Genomic DNA, 11,082 nt, shown 5'->3' with positions numbered 1-11,082 from the left:
AAAAATGAGGGTTGGGGGAAACTGCTATGTCAAGTATGGTAGACCACGTTATTGTTCCCAACTATATTTTGTCATTCCCTGTGGAGCTTCTCCATATCAGGTCCTCTCTACCAGACAACTTTCTGATGGAACTTGTGCCATTGATATCAAGTCTGGTTATATGACTTACTTGGGCCAATAAAATGTGAGTGGAAGTGACCTTTGCCACTTCTAAGCAGAACCTTAAAGATCCATTGCTCTTTTTTCCTCTCAGTAGAGGCTAAATTGTCAGCCCAGGTCCTAGCATGAAGAGGGTCTGCTTGGAATACTCATTTTTAGTTTTCATTGTACTTGACCTCCCTGTCATATTCAATACTTGATCAGTCCTTCCTTTGTGAGATATTCATTCTCCTTTGTGGCTTCTACTGGTCTCTGCCTGTTACTTCTTGGATCCCTTTGAGGTATCTCTGCCTCTGCTCCCTGTGAATATTCACCAAAGTTCTGACTTTAGGTCCTCTAATCTAACATATATTCCCTGGGCAACTGATTTCATGATCCTGATTTCATCAGTAAATGGGTACATCATAGGAATTGGAGTAGTAAGTGGGAGCACATTTCACTTACAGCTTTGATACTAGAGTCATGGGGAATATCAGATTATGTTTAAGGGAAAGCATAAGAAGGGACTGAAGGGCATTTTAAGCCTAAGGTGAACTGAGTTGAGCTGTGGAACTGAGGGAGGATGGAGATTTGAGGAAGAGGACAGTGCCTTTCTGCATCCTCTCAGTATGCCTCAGGTTATGCTGAACCACAGCTCTTTTGAGTTTTGGAAAACTGGGATGTTGATACTTTCAGGAGATAGGAAATGTGGAGATGAAAATAGTAGGAAGAAAAACTGTAATTAAGTACGTCGAAAAAAATGTGTTCTGATTGGAGAAGTTGAATTCTGTAGTCTTTGGGCAAGGGCGCCCATCTGTGGTCTGCAAATGAGAGCAACACAGCTCCCACTGTGAGACATTGGCATCTCCACTTGCCTTTGTTCTGAAGGTGATGGGGCTGGTGGCACACAGGTGGATGCACACATGGAAGGCTGATTAGTTCCTCAAGTTGGGTGTGCCCCCAAACTGGCCTCAATTCTCCTCTGCAACTCCAATCCATCCTTCCTTCTGTATACTGGCTCTGAAGAGGTATTTGGAAATGTGGGAGTGGGTCACTTTTTGGCTGTCATAATGGCTGGGAAATGCCACTGGAATTTAGTGGATTGGGGCCAAAGATGTCAAACATTTAAAAATGCACAAGAGAGTCCCACACAGAAAGGCTCGTCCTGTCCAAAATGCCACTAGTACTCTATTAAGAAACACTATGTGAATGTCAGCATTGGATATCCAATTGCCCAAGAGAGAAACCTGGACGTCATCCAAGATCCCTTCCTCTCTCTTCCCCTCCCTTCACTCTCTTAACCTGCCACTGAGTCCTGTTAATTATACCTCCTAAATATTTCTCAAATCAACATCCTTCTCTTCATTCCCACTGACCTATATTGGCCTCTAAGTTTTCGTCTTGTCGCTACACTAGGCTTTAAGCCCTAGCTGACAGGAGCCCTGCCTGCCAAATGTGCACCAGGCACACAGAAGATGCCTAAATATTTGTTGAGTGAATGAATTTTAACTCCCTTCACTGTTTTCTGTTCCTTCATTAGAGTAGGCATTCTAAAATGCATATCTGATCAGGCTCCTCCTGTTTTTATTTTATTTTATTTTAAATATCATTTTTATTTTTTTTAATATTTATTTATTTGTTCTAGAGAGGCGATGAGGGACAGAGGGAGAGGGGGAGAGAGAGAGAGTCTTAAGTGATGCAGAGCCTTTATGAGGCTTGATCTTACAACCCTGAGATCACGACCTGAGTCGTTACGCTTAACTGACTACACCACCCAGGGGCCCCATAATCATGCTACACTTATTTTTAAATCCTTCATTTGCTTCCTATCATCTTCAGGGTAAAAATCATATACCTTACTATAGAATGAAGGCCCCTTGCCTCACCTTCCAGCACTAGCTCCTTGCATTCCTTCACAAGAACCTTTGCTCAGCTTTTTCAATCTGGCCTGTTTTGACCCTGTATATTCTGTTCTCTTCTGCCAGAAGTGCCCTTCTTTCCCTTTTCTGAATGCCTAACATAATTCCAATCTAGCCAAAGTGTTCCTGGATGCCCCTCCTACCAAGTGTTCTCTGGACTTGGCCCCCCGACATTCCCACCATGGCATCTCTCTCACATGCCTCCATCACTCTGTGCAAATTTTGCTTTCTCATGTCCTTCATCCCCACTAAGCTGTGGGAGACTTGCAGCCAGCAAGCAGGCACTGTGCATTTCATTTCTCCATCTATTGTGTCTTGCACAGTCCTTGACCCATAATCACTCCACCGGTGCTTCCTCCATCAGTGAAGAAACTAGCCAAGGTTATAGACAGTAAGTGGCAAAGTTGACCTCTATCAGAATTTCAGGCTCTGGGGTCCCTGGGTGGCTCAGTGGTTGAACCTCTGCCTTTGGCTTAGGTCGTGATCCTGGGGTCCTGGGATCGAGTCCCATGTCGGGCTCCCTGCATGGAGCCTGCTTCTCCCTCTGCCTGTGTCTCTGCCTCTCTCTGTGTCTCTCAGGAATAAATAAATAAAATCTTTTTTAAAAAAAGTACTTCAGGTTCCTGTGTACTCTACTATCTCTCATGGAACCCAGAAACAAGATGGCCAGTTACTGGATTGATGCATTAATTCTGGAATAAAGAGCTATTAGTAAAGCTGGAAAGAAGTAAGTAGAGTTCATTCAACTTTCAAAAATATCTATTGAGTACTTCCTATGTCCAAGAACAGAGATAAGAAATATCCTGATGGGATGTGCAAAAGATCTAAGAGAGAATTTATAGGGCTGTGGTGGATGAAGGAACACTGCTGGTGGAATCTGAGTCATATGGGCACCATCCTAAGACCAGCCATTCAGGGAGGGGAGGTGGCCTGGCCTCAGGGATTCAGTAAATTGGATGAGGTTAGGGTGAATGAAACCACCTCAGGGACTCCTGCAAAGCCAGCTTACCATTCTTTTTCTCCTGTCATTCTATGAGGCATGGAGATGAGCTATCAAAAGAAAAATCTCTAGAAGGCAGAGCCAAGTTTCCTCCCACCTCAGTCATCATCCAGAAGAAAAGGAGCCAGAGTTCCAGGAGGAAATCTTATATTAGAACTTGTTTATCAACAGCACCACCTGGCACAATTTTACCCACTGGTTTCTCTTGAAAGTAGGAAAGGGAGCTAAGTAAATAGTAACTTGTCATTTCAGACACCTGGATGGGAGGGAGGACCGGGGAAATCAGCCAGCTAGAGGCCCGGAGGTCATTGAGAATCCAAGAACTGGAGTCTGGCTAGCATCTGAGTGGTAGAAGCTGTATTCACTAGCTCATGGTTCCACCGGAACCCCTTCAAGGGCAAGTGGGCAGGAAGCAGGAGCACAGAAGCCAAGATGAGAGCATACTCTGACTGACAAACATCACGGGTCTTCCTGCCTACTGCTCAGGATCACCACAAGTGACCTTAGTGGCTTAAAAAACCACCTCTGGGTTTTGACAGGTGCCGGGAAATAGCGGTCTGATGACCAATGGTGGGAACACAAAGTCCAGTTCTGCTTAAGAATTGGATTTCGGAAAAGGGATGGATAGTTTTACAGGCAGTGACCAACACTGGCTAACATTTCCTTCTGGAAATGTGCAAATCAAGAGTTAAGGAAAGCCAGCCAGATCAGCAAAATATCATATTCCTCCTATTACACCATGTATTTTGACTTTCTCACTCAAGTTTTACTAGGACAATGGGACACACAATAAAATGAATTTCCGTGGAGAAAATAAACTTCATTAGTTACCAAACATGTTGCTTTTGGAAAATCTGTGTTTATACAATCTTTTTTTCTAAAAATTTAATGATCTTAGGTCAGTTTGCTTGCTCAAACCTGGACATATAAAATGGTATTTTAATTCTTTAGTGCAAGATAAACTTAGGGAAAACTTACTAAAACTTTAAACTCATTCACATAAAAATATTGTAAAATTAATTTATGCCTTATCATTTGTTTTGGAGGCTCTGGAGATTGGAACTCACATCTGATGCCCACATTCGACTTAGCCTGGCCTTTGGAATCCACTCTTGCAGGCTTTCTCTTTGTGCATTCCTCTTACCAGGGGTTAAACACTCCTCTGAGAGTCAAAATTAAGTCCAAAGCAAATCACACCATAAAGCCTTTTACTAGGGGCTGAGAACAGAATCCTTAATAGAAAATTGCAACAGGGGGGATAGTTACTAGTTAAGTGAGCATTGAGTTGGATCTTTTTGTTAGAGTCAGAAAAAAAATGAGGGCCTAGCACTGTTTGATGACCAAGTTTCATTGTGTTGTCAGTAGTAAGCAAATAGTCTTAAGCATTTTTAAGCGGAAGCTCAATTAAAAAGACAAACCTTGGAACAGGCTTTGTGGAAGGCCAAGAGATTTAGTCTCTGCCAGTCCAGGAAGGAAGGGATTCCAAAGATAAAGGGCATCCATCGAAAACATTTTGTTTCCAACTCCTGGGAGCTCCGCATCAGGAAATGAATGGGGGTATGCTGCTTCATAGACACACAGAGAGAGAGACAAGGAGAGACAGACAGACAGAGAGACAGAGAGAGACTGTCTCTAAGACAACCCTTAACACAAACCCCTGGAATTCAAGTATTTTGGTTTCCAACACCTCCAGAGAACATTTATGTCCACCAAATGCTAACTACGTTGAAGAGCTGAGAAACTAATAATTCTGTTGCACTTCGTTTTATCACCTTCTCCCTCTACTCCTTACTTAAAATTAAACTTCGTTTCATTCTCTGGTCCAGACTCGGCCATAGATGAGTGTTCCTGGTGTGTAGGCAGGACAATTTAATTGCCAGCGTAATGCAAATTCTTAGGTTAAGAACCAACCAACGATGAAGTTGTCTGTCCCTTGGCACATCAGTCCTAGTTGGGCAGGTCTGATGATGTATGGGGTCCAAAGAGTGCCCGGTGGTGAGCATGACCAAAGCCAGGCTGTTGGGTGAGGACCTTGATCCCGGTGTCGGAGAGGGAGGCAGACTTCCTTGTGTGTCTGGACTCGCCTTGGGAGCAGCTGCGCAGTGCACTCAGGAGGTGAATGTTGGAATGCTTGAATGAAACTGTTTGTGATCCACATAACCAACCAGCAGTGGTAGCAGTGGAAAGCCAGAAACAGGGAATCATGTCCGAGATGAAGTACACACAGCAGGAATAGAGCTAGAAGTTTCTCCAATACAGCCTACCTCATAGGGGTGCTCTGGCATCCACTGCCAGGCCTGATTCCCCTCATGTATCTATTAACAGTGCGGCTATAACAAGTTGCTTAGCCTCTTTCCTCTTGATTCTTATTAACTGTAAAATGGAAAGAAGTACTAGAACCTTCCTTGTAGGGTCCCTGAGGGATGATCTGAGATAATGTGTGCAATTGGGTACAACTCGCTCCCAGGGGGAAGGCCCTCTGCAGACAGCCAGAGCTTCACCACACGCACTTCACATGATACACCCTCCAGGCCACATCATCACACCTGCTCCGAATGGGGTGGTGCCACTTTCTAGTTGTGTGACCTCAGACAAGTCGTTTGACCTTCCTGGGCCCAGGTTGGTTCTCAGGTAAAAGCTTATTATCGGATCGTGGTGAGGATTAAATGAGTTAATGTGTGTGAAGTGCTTGGAACGGTGCCCGGCACGCAGTGAGGAGTATGTGCGTGTGCCTTGACCCGACTGAGAACTTGGGAAGTCAGGGAATAAGGGTGAGAGACAGTGCCTGTGTGCCTGGTGCCGGGGCGGTGGTGGGGAGAATGCTAAAACATCTCTTTGAAGAGCATCTTTCACGATGCATAATAATCCCCTTCTCAGTGTGGGAGAAGAATAAAATATAGGCCCAGGGCAATATTAATTAATATTACTTATAGCCAACGTCTTCATCGTGATTAAACAATTAATTTCTCTAACACCATTGCAAAGAATCGGGGATCCGCACTGCGGAATTACTGGACCTTTGAATATGATGGTGGCATTTCTGTAATGTTTCATCTGCTTTGATCCTTAAAACGTTTCCCTTTTTATTTGGTTTTAATGGAGCTCCTGCTGCTGATCAGGAAGCGTTTTATGTGAGGTTTGCCTTAGACAAAATTGAGTCACCGAAGCGTGCCTTTTGAAATACAAAGTTATTATTTAAAAAAAAAAATTACGAAGAAATGATTGGCCTGTACCAAAGGTAGAAGGGCAGTAAGGGCTTTTCCTTTCTTTGACTTTATCGCCATAGTGAGTCAGGGAAACAGAAGCCAGAAGGAGCCAGAAGGAGCCAGAAGGAGCCAGAAGGAGCCAGAGGGAACGTTATAGGATTCCTCCCTTATCTGTAGGTAGCATAAGCCTTCCATTCCAGGTTTCTACTATCGGGTTTGGACCTTTCATTTTATAACGTTCTAGAAGCATCCCCAGGTTCAGTGTTCCTACTGCAGGTGTGGTCAAGCAGGTCTGTCTCTGGGCTTCTTTCCAGGCAACCCTTGCCAAGCCCCAGCATGGGCTGCAGGAGGCCTCGGAAGCCTCGCCTGGGCTCTGCAGAGCTGTGTGCTGTGACCCACGAGCCATGCCTTTCACAGGTGGAGGCGATGGTGTCAGGGGTGTGATTTGCACATTTTATTCGGGCATCCTCATTCCAATCCCTCTGTTTGACTAAGGGGCAGGATTGCAGAGTTTCCAGCTGTGAGGTTTTGGGGTATATTCCTCAAACTTCCTAAGTCTCAATCCTCATCTTTAAAACGGAGGAGATAATAGTAGCAGCAATAATAATTAATGCATGCCAAGTCTGTTTCTAAGAGCTTTGCATATATTAATTTCACTTAATCCTCACGGCAACCTGTGAGGTAAGGCTCTCCTTACCCTTTTCTGCAAATGCAGCTGAGGCTCTGAATAATGGTCCCAGCCACGAAGAGGGATCTTCTCTTTCAGGGATGTGGCCTCTTCCATACGTACACAAAAAGCATGCAGTACCTGTCACCCTTTTGCTTTTACTTCTGCATTATCAGAGCTTCTAGAAAGCACAGGAGTATGCCAAGGGAACAAACAGGAAATGGGTTAGTGGATTCTGCTACGGTCTTCAGCCATCCTATTCTGTTTGATTCTCATGCCACTTGGAAAGAGGATATTAACACTCAGATGAAGTCCACAGACAAATCTCTTCAAACCATATTTCCTGTCTCCATAACCCCAGACTGTTTGCGGAGGTCAGGCTATAGAACCTGGCAACTGTGTGACACAGGCAAGGACTCTGGTTTTTACTGGGGACCTTTATATTTTATCGGAAGATAGCACAGCCAGCATGAGGACTCTTTCACCACCCTAGACATTTGGTTTCTCAAGCTCAGTGGTTCTCAGAGAGCAGGCCCTGGATGTCAGCCCCAGCAGCACTTGGGAGCTTGTTAAATAAGCAAATTCGCCCACCCTACCCCAGGCCTCCTGAATCACAGGAAACCCTGAGGAGGGGGCCTAAGAACCTATGTGGTAAGAAGTCCTCCAGCTGATGTACACTCGTTTGACGAGGAAAAGTTGAAGGAAGTAGAGGTAACCAACTAAAGAAATAGGTGACGTCTGCCGTGAAAGGCTTGAAAGGTGTGAATGTAGAAGATAGGTTTGTTCAGCGCTGCTTTAAGGGGTTTTCAATCAACTGAAGAAAGAATGTTTTAGGGGATCCCAGGGTAGCTCAGCAGTGAAGTGCCTGCCTTCGGCCCAGGGCGTGATTCTGGAGACCCGGGATCAAGTCCCATGTTGGGCTCCCCGCATGGAGCCTGCTTCTCCCTCTGCCTGTGTCTCTGCCTCTCTCTCTCTCTCTCTCTCTCTGTGTCTCTCATGAATAAATAAAATCTTTAAAAAAATGTTTTATGGAAGAGCCGTTCTAAGTTGAATGTTTACAGAGACATTTCAAGTCACTAGAGAGAATCAAGCAGAGGGGCCTGAGGCCCATCCAGACCCACAGAGAAGGGCAGAGAAATTCTTATATTGGGCAGATAAAGTTGGAGGGTTTAGGAGCCCCCTAAATACAAATTTTCCCTTCTGAGTTTGGAATCAACTTTTACTGAGAAATAAGAAAGAGGGGTCAAGTAAAGGGAGATCAAGTTTCATTATTAGTAAATTTAATTCTCTACTGGCATAGAAAATGGGTGTATTCCAGATTTCTTTTTTGATATTTAATAAATCACCCCTAATGAGTGACTTAGAATAATACTAACCACTAATTTGCTCATGATGTGGGAACTGGCTGGACTCCACCCAGTGACTTTTAGGAGGGTACCTCATGTGGTCGGAGTCAGGTGGTGGCAGGGAGTAGGAGCATTCATTCGCAGGTCTAGCACCTAGGCTGGAACAGCATCTCTCCCCTGTTCCCATACACTCTCACCTCATGGTCACCTCCGGGTACCTGGACTTCTTTCCTGGTGACTGAAGCGTCCCAATGTGAGTGTCTTAAGAGAGACCAACAAGAGCCACGTGGCTTTTTTAACTCAAAATTACACTGCTCCCCTTCTACAACTTTCTACTTATTAAGGCAATCACAAAATCCCAGCTAGTTCAAAAGATGGGGATATACACTCCACCTCTTGATGGAAAGAATGTTGAAGAACTTGCAGACATGCTTTAAAACTATCCTATTAAAAAAAATAATAAAATAAAATAAATAAATAAATAAAGCCACCCCATTGTGCAGTCACCTGGTTTCTCTACATCTTCTCCCCTGAACTGAAAGAACTCCGCTCCCAGCCACAAGAGCAGGGGCAAAGACTGGCACAAGAAGCTTGCTAAATGCCTCTCTGTGGGCAGGCCCAGCTACACGAGACACAGGATGCTCAGTTCCATTTTCAAATTCACCAATCAGGTAAATTGCTCCTGTGTTGGGAGAGGGGGTTCAGACAGGCCAGGACTGTTACACTGCAAGAAGTCCCCATGTGGAAACATGAGGCCAGGGAATGGGGGTTACCTCCCTCTAGGCAGTTGGACTGGAGAGAACTCCTTACATTTTTAAATTTTTGAGAAGTTGTGAAGTTTGATACCTAAATATCATTTGTATACTTGGTTGCAGAGTAACTTACAACTTTGGCATCTTTGCTTGTTTTCCTTTCCCTCAAACTGCCTTTAAAAAACATTTTAAGGCTCTGTTGAGATTTAATCCACATATCAGACATTTCACCCATTTAAAGAACATAGTAGAATGGTTTTTAGTATATGCACTGATAGGAGCAACCAGCAGCACAGTTAATTTTAGAGCGTTCTATCACCTTTAAAGAAATCCTATACACTTCAGCAATGACCTCCCTGTCCTTCCATCCCCTCTAGCCCTAAGCAACTGCTAATCTACTTTCTGTCCTTTTAGACTTGGTCGTTTCATCTAAATGAAATCACGTAATATGTGGTCTGTTGTGTCAAGCTTTTTTCACCTGGCATAAAGTTTTTGGGGTTCATCTTTATTGTAGCATGTGTCAGTGCTCCATTCCTTCTTATGAATATGTGAATAATATTCCATTGTGTAGATGGCAAAACACATTTTGTTTATTTATATATTCGTTGGACATTTGGGGCGTTTTCGCCTTTTGACTACAAATATTTGTGTACAAGTTTATAGGGACATAGGTTTTTATTTCTTTTATGTATATGCTTACGAGTGGAATTGCTGGGTCTTGGGCAGCCTGGGTGGCTCAGAGGTTTAGCGCCGCCTTCGGCCTTGGGTGTGATCCTGGAGACCAAGGATCGAGTCCCACGTCAGGCTCCCTGCATTGAGCCTGCTTCTCCCTCTGCCTGTGTTTCTGCTTCTCTCTGTCTCTGTGTCTCTCATGAATAAATAAATAAAATCTTAAAAAAAAAAAAAGGAATTGCTGGGTCTTGTGTTAAATCTACATTTAACCATTTGGGGAAGTTTACAACTGTTTCCCAAAGTGGCTGCGCCATTTTACATTCCCACTAGCAGTGTATGAGGGTTCTGGTTTCTCCACATTTTCAACAACACTCGTTCTTATCTGACTTTAATTCTAGCAATCCTAATGGTGTGAAGTCGTATCTCATTGCAGGCTTGATTTGCATTTCCCTGATGACTAATGATGCCAAGCATCTGCATATGCTTTCGGCTATTTGTATATCCATCTTATTTGGAGAAATATTTATTCAGTTCATTTTCCCATTTTTAATTTGGGTTATCTGTCTTGTTCCTATTGAGTTGTGTGAGCTCTTTATATATAGATACATGTCCCTCATCAGGTATTTGATTTCCAAATCTTTTTTTCCCATTCTGTGGGTTGTCTTTTCATTTTCTTGATAATATTCTTTGAAGCACAAAATTTTAAAATTTTGATGAGGTCTAATTTATCTGTGTTTTTTCTTTTTTTGCTTGTGTTTTCAGTGTCATATCTAAGAACCCATTGCCAAATCTGAGGTCATGAAGACTTACCCTAATATTTTCTTCTAAAAGTTTTAGTCTATTATTTGAGGCTTTTTGCATTTTAATTTTATGCCTCATGTGAGGTAAGGATCCAACTTCATTTTTTTTTGCATGTAGATATTCAGCTTTTCCTTAAAAAAATTATTCTTTTCCTATTAGATGGTTTTGGGACCCTTGTCCAAAATGAGTTGACTGTGACAATGGTTCATTTTTGGACTTCTAGTTCTCTTCCATGGTCTATATGTACATCTTTGTGCTAGTACTACTACTACAATTTGTATTGATTACCATTACTTTGCGGTAGGTTTTGAAATTGGGAAATTTGAGTCTTCTGTTTTTGTTCTTTTTCAAAATTGTTTGGTTATTCTTGATCCCTTGCAATTCCATGTGAATTTTAGAATCAGCTTATTGATTTCCAAAAAGAAGTCAGCTGGAGTTCTGATGGGGATTATGTTGCATCTGTAGATCAGTTTGGGGAGCATTGCCATCTTAACAATGTTAAATTTTCCAATTCATGAATATGGGATGCTTTTCCATTTATTTAGATCTTTTTTTTTCTTTCAATAATACTTTGTAGTTTT

The sequence above is a fragment of the Canis lupus genome, chromosome 13 (genome assembly GCF_011100685.1).
Source record: "Canis lupus familiaris isolate Mischka breed German Shepherd chromosome 13, alternate assembly UU_Cfam_GSD_1.0, whole genome shotgun sequence".
NCBI lineage: Eukaryota > Metazoa > Chordata > Mammalia > Carnivora > Canidae > Canis > Canis lupus.
Note: the sequence above shows the minus strand (reverse complement) of the source record.